The sequence below is a fragment of the Oxyura jamaicensis genome, chromosome 5, assembly GCF_011077185.1.
Source record: "Oxyura jamaicensis isolate SHBP4307 breed ruddy duck chromosome 5, BPBGC_Ojam_1.0, whole genome shotgun sequence".
Classification (NCBI taxonomy): Eukaryota; Metazoa; Chordata; class Aves; order Anseriformes; family Anatidae; genus Oxyura; species Oxyura jamaicensis.
Window position 1 is genome coordinate 32,100,771 of NC_048897.1, and position 15,085 is coordinate 32,115,855.

General features: G+C 52.0%; 1 protein-coding gene across 1 annotated transcript in view; it reads left to right on the forward strand.

Annotated features, from left to right (window-relative positions):
- The first annotated feature begins 675 nt into the window (after positions 1 to 675).
- Positions 676 to 15,085, forward strand: part of TMEM63C (transmembrane protein 63C) — a 36,356-nt gene continuing 21,946 nt past the window's right edge. The window contains exons 1-2 of the mRNA XM_035328066.1: positions 676 to 686; positions 11,029 to 11,058. The gene's annotated coding sequence lies outside the window, so the exon portion shown is untranslated. The remainder of the gene's footprint in view (positions 687 to 11,028; positions 11,059 to 15,085) is intronic.

Genomic DNA, 15,085 nt, shown 5'->3' on the forward strand with positions numbered 1-15,085 from the left:
AGAGAAGAGAAGAGAAGAGAAGAGAAGAGAAGAGAAGAGAAGAGAAGAGAAGAGAAGAGAAGACCTGCTTGCCACTGGAACAGAAAAATGGTGAAGCAGTTTATCCCCCACATTCTCATTAAAATGCTCCTGCAAATTGCTGCTTATGATTTGTCACTGTCAAAATACTGGCTTCATATTTTAGAATATAGTAAAAAAAATCCTCATTCAGTACTGTTGTGTTGATATGATGAGATGTTGGCAGGATGGGGGAGCAGTTGTCTGGGAATGAATTTGCCTATTCACGTGGATGTGTATGCATAAGAGAGAGATCAGTAAATAAGGCGATTAGCACAAGGAGTAAGTGAATAATGAGAACAGTAGTTGATCCGGAGCAAGCATTAAAAAGTAGCAACATTTGCTGCAGGAATTTGATTTTTTTTCTGCTGTAAAATCAGCTTGGATGTGTGACACTCAGAAATGTTAGCTCCTTATTCCTTCTCTGGGGAGATAGACCCAGGAGATGGAGTACTTCCCCATCCTGCTTTCAACTGCAGATAAATCATACCAGCCCTGTGTTAGGATTTTCCTGTATTTCCAATAGTGTAGGGATCAAACTACATGTCTGTCTCTGGAAAACCTTGACAAGTGAGCATGAGGAACGCCTGTAAGAACAAAGTGTTGTTGTTATTACCTGCTGCGCAGATGTTTTCCAGAAACTGGCACAGCACACTGCAGCCAGGCCCCCTCTCACCCCAGCCTTAATGCAGCTGAGTCTCAGCACTCCACTCTCCCCTGCTGCCCAGGTGTCAAGGGGGTTTCCCTGGAATGGACCTTTTCTCAATATGCCCCTTGAGCAAGTGGGGTGGGAAGCCACTGGCATAATCTGTGCAGTTGTCAGCCGGCTGGTGTTTTCATCTTCCAGCTCAATAACTTAGGCTACACTTGGTCACAGTGACTGGCAGATGAACGTCTTGGTGGCTTGGTCCCTGGGTCCCCCAGTTCCTTGTGCTCAACCATTTTAAGCAAAATGAAATGCAGTTCCAGTCAGTTCCGTGCTCTGATACACCCTGCTCAACATTTTACAAGGTCTCGCTTTAAATTGCATCCCAAATTATGTATCATTTCTTCCATCTCAAAAAGTGCATTGCTTCAGACAGCCCCATTAGTTTAGCATCCAAGATACAGCCTGATGGTGATTTTTCTCTAAAATGAGCAAGTTAATATCTGCTATTTGCTGTGACAGTTTGGAAGAAATGAATGCTCTCTGTGGTGAACCCAATGGTGCTTGCTTTAAATTATCATTTAAATATAAACCTTTTGAAGTTCTTGTGGGATTTTATTTTTCTTTTTCCAGTTAGTTAACTTTCAAAATGTGAATGCCTGCAATGTCTGGAGAGGTTTCCTCTTTGGTTAGGTAAAGTTGAACGGCCATGAAATGTAGCAGGAGAGGCCTGATGTCTTCAATCTAGCAATAAAACAAATACAGCATGGTTGGCAGCAGAGCTGAATGCTTTTATGCTGACCAGCTTCGGATCTGCCTAGGTGGTGACTTGAACACTGAGAGGAAAAGGGGGCTCAGTCCTTTCCTCACTCAGCTCTTGGCTATACTGCTGAGGGTGTCAGGATGGACCTGAACTTCTTGAAGTAAGAAGCTAATACCAAGCTCCTTCTCACAGAGAGAAACGACCTTCAGAGGCCAACTCAACCATCTATCCCAGTGCCTCTGTCTCCCTGCCCCAGGTATACCTGTCCCTTGTGGAAGAGGGTCTCATCAGGTCCTGAAGATGTCTGTGATGGGGATCCTCCACCACCCCCAGGCGATCCATCCAATTCATTGTTATCCTTTCAGATTTTCTGCCTACCTAACTCAAAACTCTCTTGCAGGAATTTAAGGCCATAGTCCTTATCCTATGCCCAGTGGATACAGAAAATAGACAATTATTTTTCTCTCTGTGATGCTTACATGAAAATGGCTACCCTGAAGCTACCTTATTCCCTCGGTCTTCCCTGTTGGGCTGTGTTCTGGAAAACTCTGAAAGAAAGCCTGAAGGACCTGGGCTGTTGTGTCTGTTGTCCTGAGAGCTGGGGGACATCCAGCCCTGAAGTCAGGCAGCTTGACAGTATAGTTTCTGTAGCCGGGTTTTAATCATTTTGATCTAGACTGCCAGTTGTGCTGCATCAGTTGTGCTGGGGGTTTCAGCGAGGAGGACACTTATTAACAAGGGAAGAGACGGTAACTAAACAGCTGACAGATGGTCATGACTTTAACACCCTGTCAAGCGCATGCTGTATCTGAAATTATGACTTGAGCACTTCTGCTGAACCTCTTTTTCAGCTCCCATCTGGCCAATCTTCACCTGCCCTCCCTTTCTCCTTCCTTCAAGGACGGCATTGAGAAAGAGAGGGGTTTTCACACAGCCATGCTTCCTGCCTCACTGTGCCAAGCTTTCCCCAGGTTAATTCAGCTGTTGTTTTCTCACTACAGATCTCCCACCTTATGATTCAGTGTAAAAGTAAGCTGGGAGGTAATGCTTGATAGTGCAAGTTATTTAGGCAGAGGCATCTTATGATTCAGATAGTGCCATACATTGAAAACTAATCCAGATATTTCTAAAGTAAATGAGTAAATAATCTGCCACCTAAAGACGTATCCACAGCTTGCTGTATCTTTGTATTCCAAAGAGACATTTTCAGGGCAATAATCCATTTGAATGAAGAGAAGGGAGAAAGAGGAAAAAATGCATCTAGATCCCCAGTCTTTCAAAAGTGCTTGATCACCACCTTCTGCTGTGACAACACCCTATAGCAAATGGATTCCCAGCACTTAAGAAGACAGAGTAAAAGGGTTATTGACAAAGGGTCAATTGCCTCCAAACGAAGAATGTGCTGTTGAATAGACTGTAATAGAAGTTTTATGTCTGTTGAGCAAACCCCACCTTCTGAATGTCTGAACGGCAACCCACAGCTCATTTGTCACTTGTGCCACCAAGTCCACAGCTCAGGCAGCCTGAGCAGTGTGAGCACCAAGGATATATTTAGGCAAGGAAAAAAATGACTGCTTTCTGAGATGCGTCAGCTGCTGTCTTCTAACCCACAGGATTTAAACAGGTCTTGGTGCTGAAGGTACAAGGACAAACCATTATTCAAAACATTAGCTCCTTTGCTTCTTCATGCTCTGCATGAGTTGGTGCTGGCTACCTGAGACTGTTTCCCCTCCTGAAATCAAGAAAGTGCCACAATGGTCACATTCCTCTGGTGCTAGTGGTGACAACCTGGCACTCAGCAAGGAATACAGAGCTCTTGCCACAAAAAATCAGAGCATTCACTGACACTGTCTCATTCCGTGTGAAAGTCCTTACACATCACCCCGCTGTTCCTGGACTATATCCCTCATTCCTGGAGTCATATCAATATCTAAATATCTTTCCCAGGGGAGTAGAGGAGAAAGGCTGCACAGCCAGTGAGGTTCTGGTGGGTTGTAATACTGTGTTGTTGATGATATTCTGGGCACTTAGCTGCTCTAGCTAGCTCAGGCAATGGTACCTGGCCCCTTTGAAACAAGGGTACTGACACAATGTATGATACATCCTGATGTGTAAGGAAAGCTGTTGCAAAAATCATCATTTGATTTATTTCCTGCTCACTGGTGGTGTTGGGAAACAAACTTTTGCAGTTCAGTAAAGTTCAGTAGGCCAGCAGGAGGAGAAAATGATGATAGATGGGCAGCAGGCACTGCATGAGGGAGGACACTTTTAGGCATGAGCTCAGGGTTGATGTCCCAGGGGAAGGAACAGGCACTGACTTGCCATAGAGCCAGGTGGTGGTGCACCCACTCCTCCATCCCACTGGCCCTGCAGGTGCCCCAAAGCCCTATCTCCATAATGGACCAGGGAGTGCCCCTGTAAAGGGCTTGAGAACCTTCCCTGCAGGTGCCTGCAACCGACCCCTTCATAAAACCCTGCACACAATGCTGCTCAGCACCAGATAAATGGCTGAATGCCTAAACAAAGGGGAAAAGTGTAGAAAAAAGCTTGGGCAGTGAAAAATAAAAAATAAAAAATCAGGCTCTGGCAAAAGGAAGGACAAGAGAATGGGGAAGTAGTGTGGGAATTTCTTTCCGTAAAGCTCTGAACATCCTCTGCAAGTGTTGGGTGCTCTTGAATCCCCATCATCCCAGCACTGTTCAGTACCAGACATTGTACCCTGACACAAGGTGTCACCCTGGGCCTCCATGGGAATCTTTTTGTTGTTGTTGCTTTCAAGATACTTTGTCTAGCAGGATAGCAGGAAAAGAGCACAATAAAATGTCTCCTTTTGTTTAAGCTGACTGATTTGAAGCTCCTGAGCAATAAAGCTCAAGCCTAGTTGGCAGTCCCCTCATCCCCAGGTGAATACTGCAGCAAGGAGAGGTGGCTGGCCAAGCTGCCTTTGTGCTGGGTATTTCCCAAACAGGACACTGCAGGAGCACAGCTCCTAAAAAATAGTGAATTAAAAACAAAACAGAAAACCACACACACACCAAAAACAAACAAAACAAAAACAAAACAACAACAACAACAACAAACAAAAACAAACAAAAACAAAGGAAAAAAAAACAAAGGAAAAAAAAAAACAAACAAAAACAAAGAAAAAAAAAACAATTGCAGGAGAGGATACAAACCCAAATTAACTGGCATGAATTTGGTGGCCATCTTGAGCAATCTGCTGTCAGCAGGAGCAGTTGCTGCTCCAGAAGATGTGCTCTGCCCATTGCAGGGGCGACATCTTTCTCCCCCACCTGCAGCCAGCTGCCTGGCCCTCCTGTGCCACGGTCTGTTGCTGCTGAGCACCGTGTCACATCTGCATTGTGCACATCAAGGTGCAGGAGCCCTTGTCTTCATTTCTGCTTGTGAAGTGTCAGGCACACCTAGGGAATCCTATAAATAATAAATAACAATAACACATGCACATATTCATAACCAAGTCATTGTTTACATAGTGAATATTCAGCACCCACCAGATGGTTCTTCTTTCACTGCCTCCAAAATGGAAATGACCAGTTACTAAAGATAAAATATTCTTTCCCTGTTGCTGCTTCCCTAGGGCTCCTACTTGTTGTTCTCTTGCAGAACTGCTGCTCCCTGGAGAAGCAAGCCTTTCAGCCTTGGAAACAGTGAAATCAGATCTGAAATATGAAATGTTTCAGCAAGAGCTGCAGATAAATGAACACAGTGTTAAATCAATTCCAGAAAATAGACTTGGATTAATCCTCCTGCCTGCCGCAGCGGTGTTCTGGGAGAAGTGATCTCCCTCCCTGCTGCTACATGGCTGCTGCCCGGCCATGAAGATGCTCCTCTAGCAGGTCAGTGAGAGCAGTCCTTAAATGACTTTGGCTCTGCAAAAATGCTAGCTATCAACTAGTGCACTGCATGCCCTGTATATAATTGCAGTCTTATTTCTAACCACTACCCCAGCTACAGTGCAGGTGGTGATGATTTTCAGTGAATACTCGCTATAGGGAGGGCCAGGTTCTCCCTGCTTAATTTCTGCCTGCTCCAGTGTGTGCCTTTTCCACTTGGGATTCATTGGGTAAAATGCACCAACAGCACTGGGAGCCGAGGCCAGAACTCCAGCCGCCTGCTGACCAAGTCAAACGCCATCTCGCCCACTGCCCTGCCCTGTCCCCATGTACCACAGCGCACAGCTGCCTGCGTCCTGTGAAGGGGCTGCTCCTGCCCCAGGCCACTGACAGCTTTGTATGAAAGGCTCTGGGCCCAAATTCTGGTGGGTGCAGGAGGAGCACCTGGCTTTCTGAGAACACATTTAAGCACTGGGTTTGATGCAGAAGAAGGGCTGTTATCGCCCCCAGCCCAGCACCTACTGGAAGAGGTTCCTGCAGCATGCCCTGAGCAGGCTGAGGTGTTAGGCCTCTGTCCATCCCCACCTCTGGCCAGTCTTCGTCTGAGCACCTTTCTGTCCATAACTGCAATGAACAGCATCTTTTCCTGGAGATCTGCCTTGATACCGGGAACCACCTGATGTACCTGCAATCAAAGGAAACCCTTAGCGCTGCTTCAGCAAAGCTCAGGGTCAGGCTGGCGGCCACATTTCAAGGGCAACCACACCTCGGGCTGCCTGAAGAGAGGGCATGCTGCCAGACGACAACCTGCCTTATCCCAGGCTTCCGAGGATCTCCCAAGGCCAGCAGCAGCCCAGGACCTGCGGAGGCGGCCTGGTGTCTGCTCTGTGCACAGCACCTTCGGCCTCCCCTGCCTCCTCCTCACGGGAGCAGCGGGCGGGAAGGACTTGTTTCCGACGAGGCGGTGAGGAGCTGCGGGATGGCGCTAAGAAAAGCGAAGAAGAAATACGAGGAAGCTGTCCCTACGGCAGTGACACTTGGAGATGTCCCATTTCCTTCTGCCAGGCTCCTGCCCGGCGGATTTGGGGTGAGCACAGCCGGCACCCAGGCGTCCCAAGCGGAGCCCCCCGCTCCGCGCAGGGGCCCGGGGCCGCCGGTAGGTGGTGCTGGGGGCCCGCCGAGCCCCCGCAGCCCGCGCAGCAAAACGCCACCTCCTCGGGGGCTGGCACAGGCTGGGCACGGTGCTCGGAGGGGGACAAGTCAGCCGGGAAGCAGATGTGGTCAGTGGCTATAAGCAAGCCCCCCACCCACGCCTCCCCAGGTCGCCACTGATGAGGACCTCGCCATCCTGCAGGAGGACAGAAGCTGCACCAGAAGCGAGTCTTACCACAGCACCGGTTGCAGCACTTGCCCTCTGTCGCAGCACAGCTAAATCTGCTCCATCCAGGAGCTTCCCAAGCTTCTGCTTCGCTTCACGGCTTTTCTTGGCCCCTTTCACAGCCCGTGTGCCAGGGCTGTGGGTTTATCACCAGGCTGTGTCCACCAGCAGTGGCTGTGTATTTATCGCGGGGTGGCATTGCCAGCCATTAATAGCGTGTCACCCACCCACGTTTCCCTTCCATTTTCAGCTATAAAGAGACATCCCTGTGCTTTCCTGGTGTAACTCCAGCCTGACAGACACCGCATTTCCTCTTCCTGGTGGTGCCTTCACTTCAGTGCCCATGGGAAGGAGCAGTGGGGAAAGGAGGTGTAAGGATCATTAGGAATTAAGTAGAATATGATAAATTATACACACAGTAAAACCAGTATGAGCAGGGAAATTAATCAATAATTCCTAGTTGATGAATAGGGCTCAAGCACTCACTGCATGCTCCGGGCTGAGAAGAGGGTGGACGTGGCTGGCGACTGGGTCAGCACAGCCAGGAGGAGACGTGGTGCTCTCCAAACAGCACACAGGGGAACTGCAAGGGGCTGTGGGTGCCCAGGTTTTACAGGCCTTCCCGATCTCTTTCCAGAACCGGGTGTTTGCTGGTGCAGGAAGCCTTGAGCAGGACAGGACACTGCAGGAGTGCCATACTGCTGCTCTCTTCTTAGGCTCTTCTCAAGGCATTTGCAGCCAGCTACATCCAGAACCACAATACAAGTCTTCACAATCCCCCTCCTGACATGGGCTAGCCCTCCCTTTGTATTTTCATGTGCTCTTTTTTCATTCTGATTCTATTCTGTACATGGAGGAAAAGGCCCACAAGACAGTTAGCAAAGATGGTTTTGTGGAGTGTTTTGTGTATGAGACAGCCTGTTTAGAGTTAATGACTCTCAGAAAGGACCGTGCTGCTGTGCATTAGCTAGCTGTGCGGCTGGCAACTTCGTGTAGCCAGGGAGAACATCAGCGTGCTGTGTCTGCCACATGCTCCTGGGCAAGACATGCATGTGTGCAGGGACACATCCTGCATGCAGAGCTCTGCCTTCGGCCTGAGTGCTAATATGGTTCATTACGTGATGTGCATCTTCCTCGCTGGCTTTCCCAGCTCGCGCTGTCAGCTCACATCTTTCCCCCATAATCCATTGACATTCTCATTAAAACTACCACTGCTTTTCCCTGGTATCTTCGCAATCAATTTCTCATTGCTTGAAGCATCATCGCAAATGCCATTTCCTGATTAAGTAGGTCAAGTACTCAGAGTGGATCTTCTTCTTGTCCACCAGAAATTACCGGCTGCACCTCCTGATGCAGGGGGGTTGTTTCCCTTACATTTGCAGGAAAGATTTGACTCTGATCTATGACCTTCATTTCAGGAAATTCTGCTTGCCTCTCTGCAAGTTCCATATAGCTAAGTATGAATTTTGTTTCTCTCTCACACATACATGCATAAGAGAGGGAGATTTATTTTCCACAGAATGGACAGACCCAGCTTCCTATCTGCAGACATCACCAGAGCCACAAGCAGGCAATACACACAACCTGGGCCAGGTCAGTGCATCTGTTACCGAAAGGGTAGGTGGGCATGGGCCTGACCTCTGGGAAAGTGTGCACTGGCTATTTGCAGGGTAATACAAGGATGTCTGATGCACAGAAAGTGGCTTGGGTTGCCAAGTACAAGCCTGCAGGTCTAGGTGAAGATCTCCAACGGGTCCTCTTCAAGGGTGAGCTAAGTGCTCAGTGTTGCAAAAGGCAGTATCTGGAGAGGAAAGAAGGAAGATGAGTGGCAAGTGGAGAGGGGAAGGCCCTGGGCAAGAAGCTGCACCAGCTGCCTGGACAGGGACATGGGACATGGGAGCAGGTGGAGACCCCTGAGAGGCACTGCTGGAGGCAGCACTGGCTGGGAGCAGGGGGCTGGGTGACACTTGTCAAGACCAGTTGTTGTCTTTAAACCACAGCAGTGGCTTGAACAACTTGAGCTGCCTGTGCCAAGTCACGCTGCCTGTTGGTGTGGGGCTTGGAGTGGTGGGCAGCACCTCAGGAACACTTCACTTCCCCCAGCCAGCCAAAAAAGGAGGTCTGGAGCGGTGGAGAAATGCCATGCCTGTGAGTATCAAGCCACTCTGTCCCACCAGGCCCGCAATTGTGCAGAGCCAATTAGCATATTTTAATGTAACTGATTAGTGCCTGGTCACGCAGCCTGGGTGGCGGGTGATGTTTGAGGCAGATTTGAAATTACAAGCATGCACACGGCAAACCACGAGGGAGCCAGCGGTGGGAGAGATGATTTCCCATCTCAGCAGCTGTGGCCCCCATTTCTCTGCTATTACCCACAGAAAGCTGCCTTCCAGCAGCCCTGCCAAGGCCCAGGGTGAGCACTTGAAAATTAAGAAATTAACTTTCTTAATTAACGTAGCAGAGGTGGCTGGTGTGACTGCTGAGGGGATGCTGAGCTGTGTTTAGGTTCTGGGACTAGTGTGGGGCAGCCCAGGGGCTCCCACACAGGCTGTGCATGCGGGTGGCACTGCCACAGCCCTGGGGTGGCCGTCACAGCTCCCTGAGAGTGCTCCAGGGCTGCAGTGCTGGTACCCAATAAAAGAAGCTGCTGCCTACAGGAGCCTTGTTTCCTTAGCTACCGCAGCCAGGAGGTGTTTCAGGAGGTGGCAGGCAGCGCCAGGAAGGGAAAAGGCTGGGGGAGAGTCTGGGGAGCAGCCTCCCTCCTGCCTCCATCCCAGGGGCTGCCCTAGGCGGGGGGTTGCCAGCTCTTCCCTTGTGTGGTTACTAAACTGCTTGGACATCATTTTCTGGGTGTCTGCTCAATGCCCTGGGGCTCAGTTTGAAGAAATGCTGAGCACTCATGGCTGTGACAGAGGTGAATGCTGAAGGGCTGTGGTGCTGTGCCGTGCCAGCCATGCAGAAGAACCACCCAGCATCTCTGTGTCATCGCAGGTTTAATCTCCTCAGGTGTGAGCTTCCTTCTCTGCCTGAGGGATGACCCCCCCACTGGTCACAGGGATGAGAATAAACTCATTCCTGCTTTCAAAGCATGAACATAATGTAATGAGGAAAAAAAATCCTCCCAGGAAACAGGTAATTCTGTCCTCGGAACAGTTTGCAGGGAAGGAAGCCTGGGGCCACATCCAGGGCTGTGCAGAGAGCGCACTCACCCAGCACTGCGTGCAGGGCTCCTCTGCCTGACCCACGGCATGGTGAGAAACTGCACTGTAATGCACACATGTGGGGTGCCCCATGGGTGATGGTCACCTCTGTCCATGGTCCCCCTGGTGGACCAAGGGAGGGGAGCTGGTGATCATTCGTTTGGGAGCAGGGCACCTCACCACCTCTGCTCGGGTTTGGCAGCTCTGCTCAGCGGTCGGGATGTCACCCAGAGCCCCGGTGATGCTGTAGGACTGGCGCTGGCATGTCAGGGTGAGAGGGTGAGCTGAGCGACTTCACATCATGCGTGTTGCTGGAGCTGAAGGAGACAGAGAGAGATGGCAGTGTTTTTTGGCTGGTCCCTGAAGTCCCATTAGTCACGTTGTTTGGGCTGTGATAGCTCCTTGGAGTCACCGCTCAGGGACAAAGGTCTCATTTATAGCAAAGTTTTATCCGAAGGCATTGCAGTGAAGCCTGCCTTCACTCCACACGGCTCCAGCAGAGCCAAAATCAGCAGAGTGCCAGCTCAGGGTTTCAGCCCTGAGGAGGTTTACAAGAAGGGGAGATGCTACAGGACACACCTGGCTTCTTCTCTCCCCTTGGCCCCTGTGGAGGCCCCGTGGTTCCCTGTGGCTGACGAGCCGTGCCATCCTACATCCCTTGCAGTCCGAGGGAAGGCCGGCAGCCCACCACACACTTGGTTCCCCGGTGCCCCCCGGTCTGGCAGGCACCTCCGCCGCTGTGCTCGCCAGCCTGCACGATCCTTTACGAGGCAGGGGCGTTCGTCCCTCGGTCCTCGGCCACACGGGCGGCGGGGCGGGCCGTGCCCCAGCAGCCACACACCGGGCAGACGCCGCCGCAGCACCGGGAGAGGCTTCGCAGCACCGGGCCGTGTCGGGCCGGGGGCGGCTCCCCCGCAGGCCCCGCGGCGCAGGCCCCGGCGAGGCGGCGGGGAAGGAGGCGGAGGGGAGCGGGCGCCGCAGCGGGGCGGGCGGCGGGGCGGAGCGGAGCGGAGCGGCGGCCCCGGCCCCTTCCCTTTCCCCTTCCCCTGCCCGTGCCGGGCCGGGCACCCCGCGGCCGGGCGGGGAGGGAGGGAGGAAAGGAAGGCGGCGCAGCGGGGCCCCCAGCGGAGCCAGCGGGAGCGGGGCCGGGCCCCGGGCAGGTCAGTGCCGGGCGGGCGGCGGCCGCCGGGGGTTGGGGGGATGCTCGGGGCCGGGGGGGGTGCGCCTTGCTGGGGGCCCGCCCGTGGGACCCCTCCGGGGCGGTCCCGGCACCCAGCGGGACCCTTGCGGCGTGGCTGCGGGCCGGGGGTGCTGCTGCGGGAGGTGTCCGGGCACCGGGGGTGCTGATCTGCAGGCAGCACTACGGGGAGCGCACCCAGGTGGCTCTAAGTAACGCCTGTCCCCGCCTGGGCCATGTGTGGCTGCGGCCCAGCCGGCTGCGGGGGCTTCCCTGAACCTCCGGAACAAGTTGGGGGCACCCGCAAGGAGCGAGCCGCAGCCCCTCGGCAGCCCCTCGGAGCGCCCATGCTGCTGGCACCTGGTGCCATAAGATGTCATCCACCGCTGTGTCACGCCACGGCTCCTGCTCGGTGCCCGCGTCATCCCGGCCACCCAGGCCAGTCGCCACACCTGATGGTGACGGAGATGCTCCGTGCTAGCTGGGGAGCTGCAGCTCCCCCTCCTCTCCCCATCTCGCCCCCCGGCTTTTGACCCCAGCTGGAGGGGCTGTCGGGTCGCTCTCTGGCCGAGCTGCTGTCTCCCAGTTCATGACCACGTCCAAATTTGCCCACAGATCAAGGCCTTGCCATCCCCCATCTCGCGTGGCCATGGTGCTGCACAGGGGTGTTGTAATTCAGAAACCTCCCAGACACAATGGGTGTTATCCAGGAGAAAGAGACCTTTGTCTGGTTGAGGCATTTTTTTTTTCTGCATGAACATCTTTTTCCTTTTAACCGTTTATTTGCCATCTCCAGGGCTGGTCTGCATGCCTGCTTCTCCCCTTTCAGAGAGTTCCCTGGGGAGAGGACACGAAGGCAGGAGGTGAGGGGAACACCGGGTGGGCAGACGAGGTAGGAGCGAGCACCTTGCACTGTGGCAACCTGCCCTGCCTTGTGCTGGGGTTTTACAATGCTGTGACAAGTCCGGCAGCCTGTCTGAGCGGTGGAGGGGAGGCACCCTGTGCCGTTTTGGCTGCCGAAGTGGCTAGTGGTGTTTGTCCAGAGGAGAGATAGGGGAAGGTGTGGGAGAAGCAGCAGGCAGGAGGAGAGGCCCTGAGGTTGGACTAGAGGGGCAGGTGTTTCCCCCTGGCCACCTGGGAAGCGGTGCCCCAGGGCTGGTTGGCAGATGGAGAGGGAGGCAGGGGCAGCTTATGCAGGAAGGATTTGTCTCCAGCAGCTTGGCAAACAGCCCTTTGCAAACAAATGAGTAATAAATAAAAGCGTGGAGGCCGCTCGACCCCTGCAGCCTCTGACTCCATAGCACATATGGGCTTTTTCTCCTTCCCTGTAAGCTTAAACCTCTGCCTGCTTGCCACGGCAGCATCTCAGCTCCTGTCTTCCTGCAAGCGTATCTGAACGCCCTTCAGCCCCCTTTTTATTTTTTGCATGATAACACTTGGATCCCTCTGTATCTGCTCTCCAAGGCACCCCTCCAGGTTAACCAGCACATCTCCGGTTCGGGTGCTGCGGGGGGCACACAGCACTGCTGCCCAGCACTGCTGCCCGTCAGCGCGGCCGTGGTCCCTGGGCCCTCACAGGCAGATACAGTCCTTCTGCCACGTGGACTGGTGGCCTGAGGTAAAGGGAGGAGGTTTCAGAGCCGAAATCTGAAGAGTTGTAGAGGGAGGAGTGTTGCTGCCTTGAAATATTCCTCATAGGAAATACCCCCGTCTTAACAGACTGTGATAGCTTTACCAAAGCGGCAATGAGAGGGAGAGATGTTTCTAACACCCACCAGTGAATTCAATTGATATTAAACTAATCAGTCAATCACCTAAACTCTTATGAAAACATCACTGTGCTTGCTGTGGAAATGCTGACTCCTCGATGAGTCCTATAAACACCGAAGCCTTCTGCAGTCATCACTTCTGTGTCTGGTGAAACAGCTCTCCTTACCTAGTTTAATTGCTGTAAATATATTTAGCGTACTTAGGCCTAAGTTTGAAGAAAACATTGCATCGCTTATGTGCTGTGCTCAGATCGGGAGCAGTTTCGCTGTGAGATGGTTTCAGGAGAAGCAGTGTAGCATATTTGTTCTCTCTGGGTTGGTTTCAGCACAGCAGCTCCAGCCTCAATTTTCTCCAGCTCTTCGTTACTGCATTCAGTCCCTAAACAGCTGTAAGGCCCCCCAGCAAGGAGGTGTCTCAGCACTTCTGAAGATCCCACGTGGCATCTCCCAGCACTTTAAGGTGCCTTTTAAAAACTGCCTTGAAGTTACTGCCACTCAGGCTGGTAATTTGATTGCGATCACCCGTTATTAGGTGGCAACAATGGCCTGAGTTTGCTCACACCATTAGAACAATGCGAACGACCGGGGCCAGGTAGCTGTGCACTGCCGTTCCCATAGCCAAGGGCATGATTGTTGGTGGCTAATGGGTGCGACGGGGCACGGCGGATTCTGCAGGGCTTTTCTAGAGGCAGGAGGAGGTGGGATGGAGAAGTTAGGGGTTCCTGAGCTCCCCTCACCCATCCTGCTGCTTCCACCGTGTTTCACCATCGTTCTGTGGTGGTTCCTGCACCTCCTCGCTGGGTTTGGTTACCTAAGTGGTTACCTAAGCCTGAGCCCCAGCCTGGTCCTGCTTTGCCTGTCCCGGTGCGGCCCTCTCAGCGGACAGCTGTATGGGTGGAAGAGCTTCATTCATGCTAAGGGCTGCATTTCATTTCTCTTTGGCTGAGAAATCACATTGCTAATTGAAGTTACTGTAATGTTGCTCAGCCTCTGGGGAGCTTAAATGCCACTGTAAGGAAGCCTTTCAGCACCAGGGTCATTTCTGCAGCTCCCAGCACTGTCTCCACGAGAGGCTGTGGGTACCATTTAGGCCAAGGAGGAGTTTCTAAAGCTGTTGTAGTTTGATCTTGCGTAAAGACGTGTTTAAAAATGGAGTACCAAAGTGGGAGCATGTGAAAGCTTTGGGTGACCTGAGTCCCCTATGTGCTTCCTCATGATTGCTCAGCATCGATGTCTTGTTACTTGTAGTTTGTGGGTGAGCTGAGAGGAGGGCAGAGTCTGAGTGAGCCAAGCTCCACTGCACCCCCAAATGCTAAAAGACAGGGTGTGAAAAGTGGGAAAACACATCTTCATGTACTTCTGAGTTCCTCCTAAGAGAGAGTGGAAAGGGCTCCACCGGGGTTCTTTTTATTGTTAGCTGGGAGGTGGTGGGAGGCAGATGGGGACAGCTTGGGACAACAAGCCCCTGGGAGTGCCATATTGGATGGTGTGGGGGAGAGTGAAATTCAGAGAAGGTAGAGGTGATGAAGTTGGTGAAACCACAGTTTTGGAAGGGTGTCTGGGTGGTGGTACCTGAGCTGAGGCCTGGGGACCCTGTGTTGGGCAATCCTAGGTGATCCTCCATAGGAGTTGGCAGAGGCTGAGGTGTGGAGATGTTGTGCGAGGGCTGGCAAGCTGAGGGGGTGACTTGTGGGGCTTGGAAGTAGCTGACCGCAGGTCACAGAATACCTGTGCAGCTGGGATCCCGAGTCTTCATCTTTGAAGATATTCAAAGCCTGCTTGGACATGGCCTTGAGCAACCTGCTCTATCTGACCCTGCTTTGAGCAGGGAGGTTGGACTGGAAGGTCTCCAGAGGTGCCCTCCAGCCTCAGCATGTCTGTGATTCAGTCACCACAGTGTGATCCCCAAGGATTCTTAATGTCTGTGGTTCTTGTGTTAGAAAGTGGTGACACATCACTATTAGATTTCACTTCATTCTTTATTATAAAATTGGTCCCACTATATTTCAGTGGAAAATGAAATTCAATGCAAAATGCAGAAAACAAGCATTTGAAAATGGTTCCTAGTTGGTGAAATAAAACAGCTTAAAATGTATGTGTCCATTAAAAAAAAGGTTTATGAAAGCATTATTTGTATATGTAATGATTTAACAATAATGACTCCATTATAGGAACAGAATTTAATTAGAATTCAGGAGATATAAAATATAACTGCTGATATGACCTGATCATTTCTGGCTT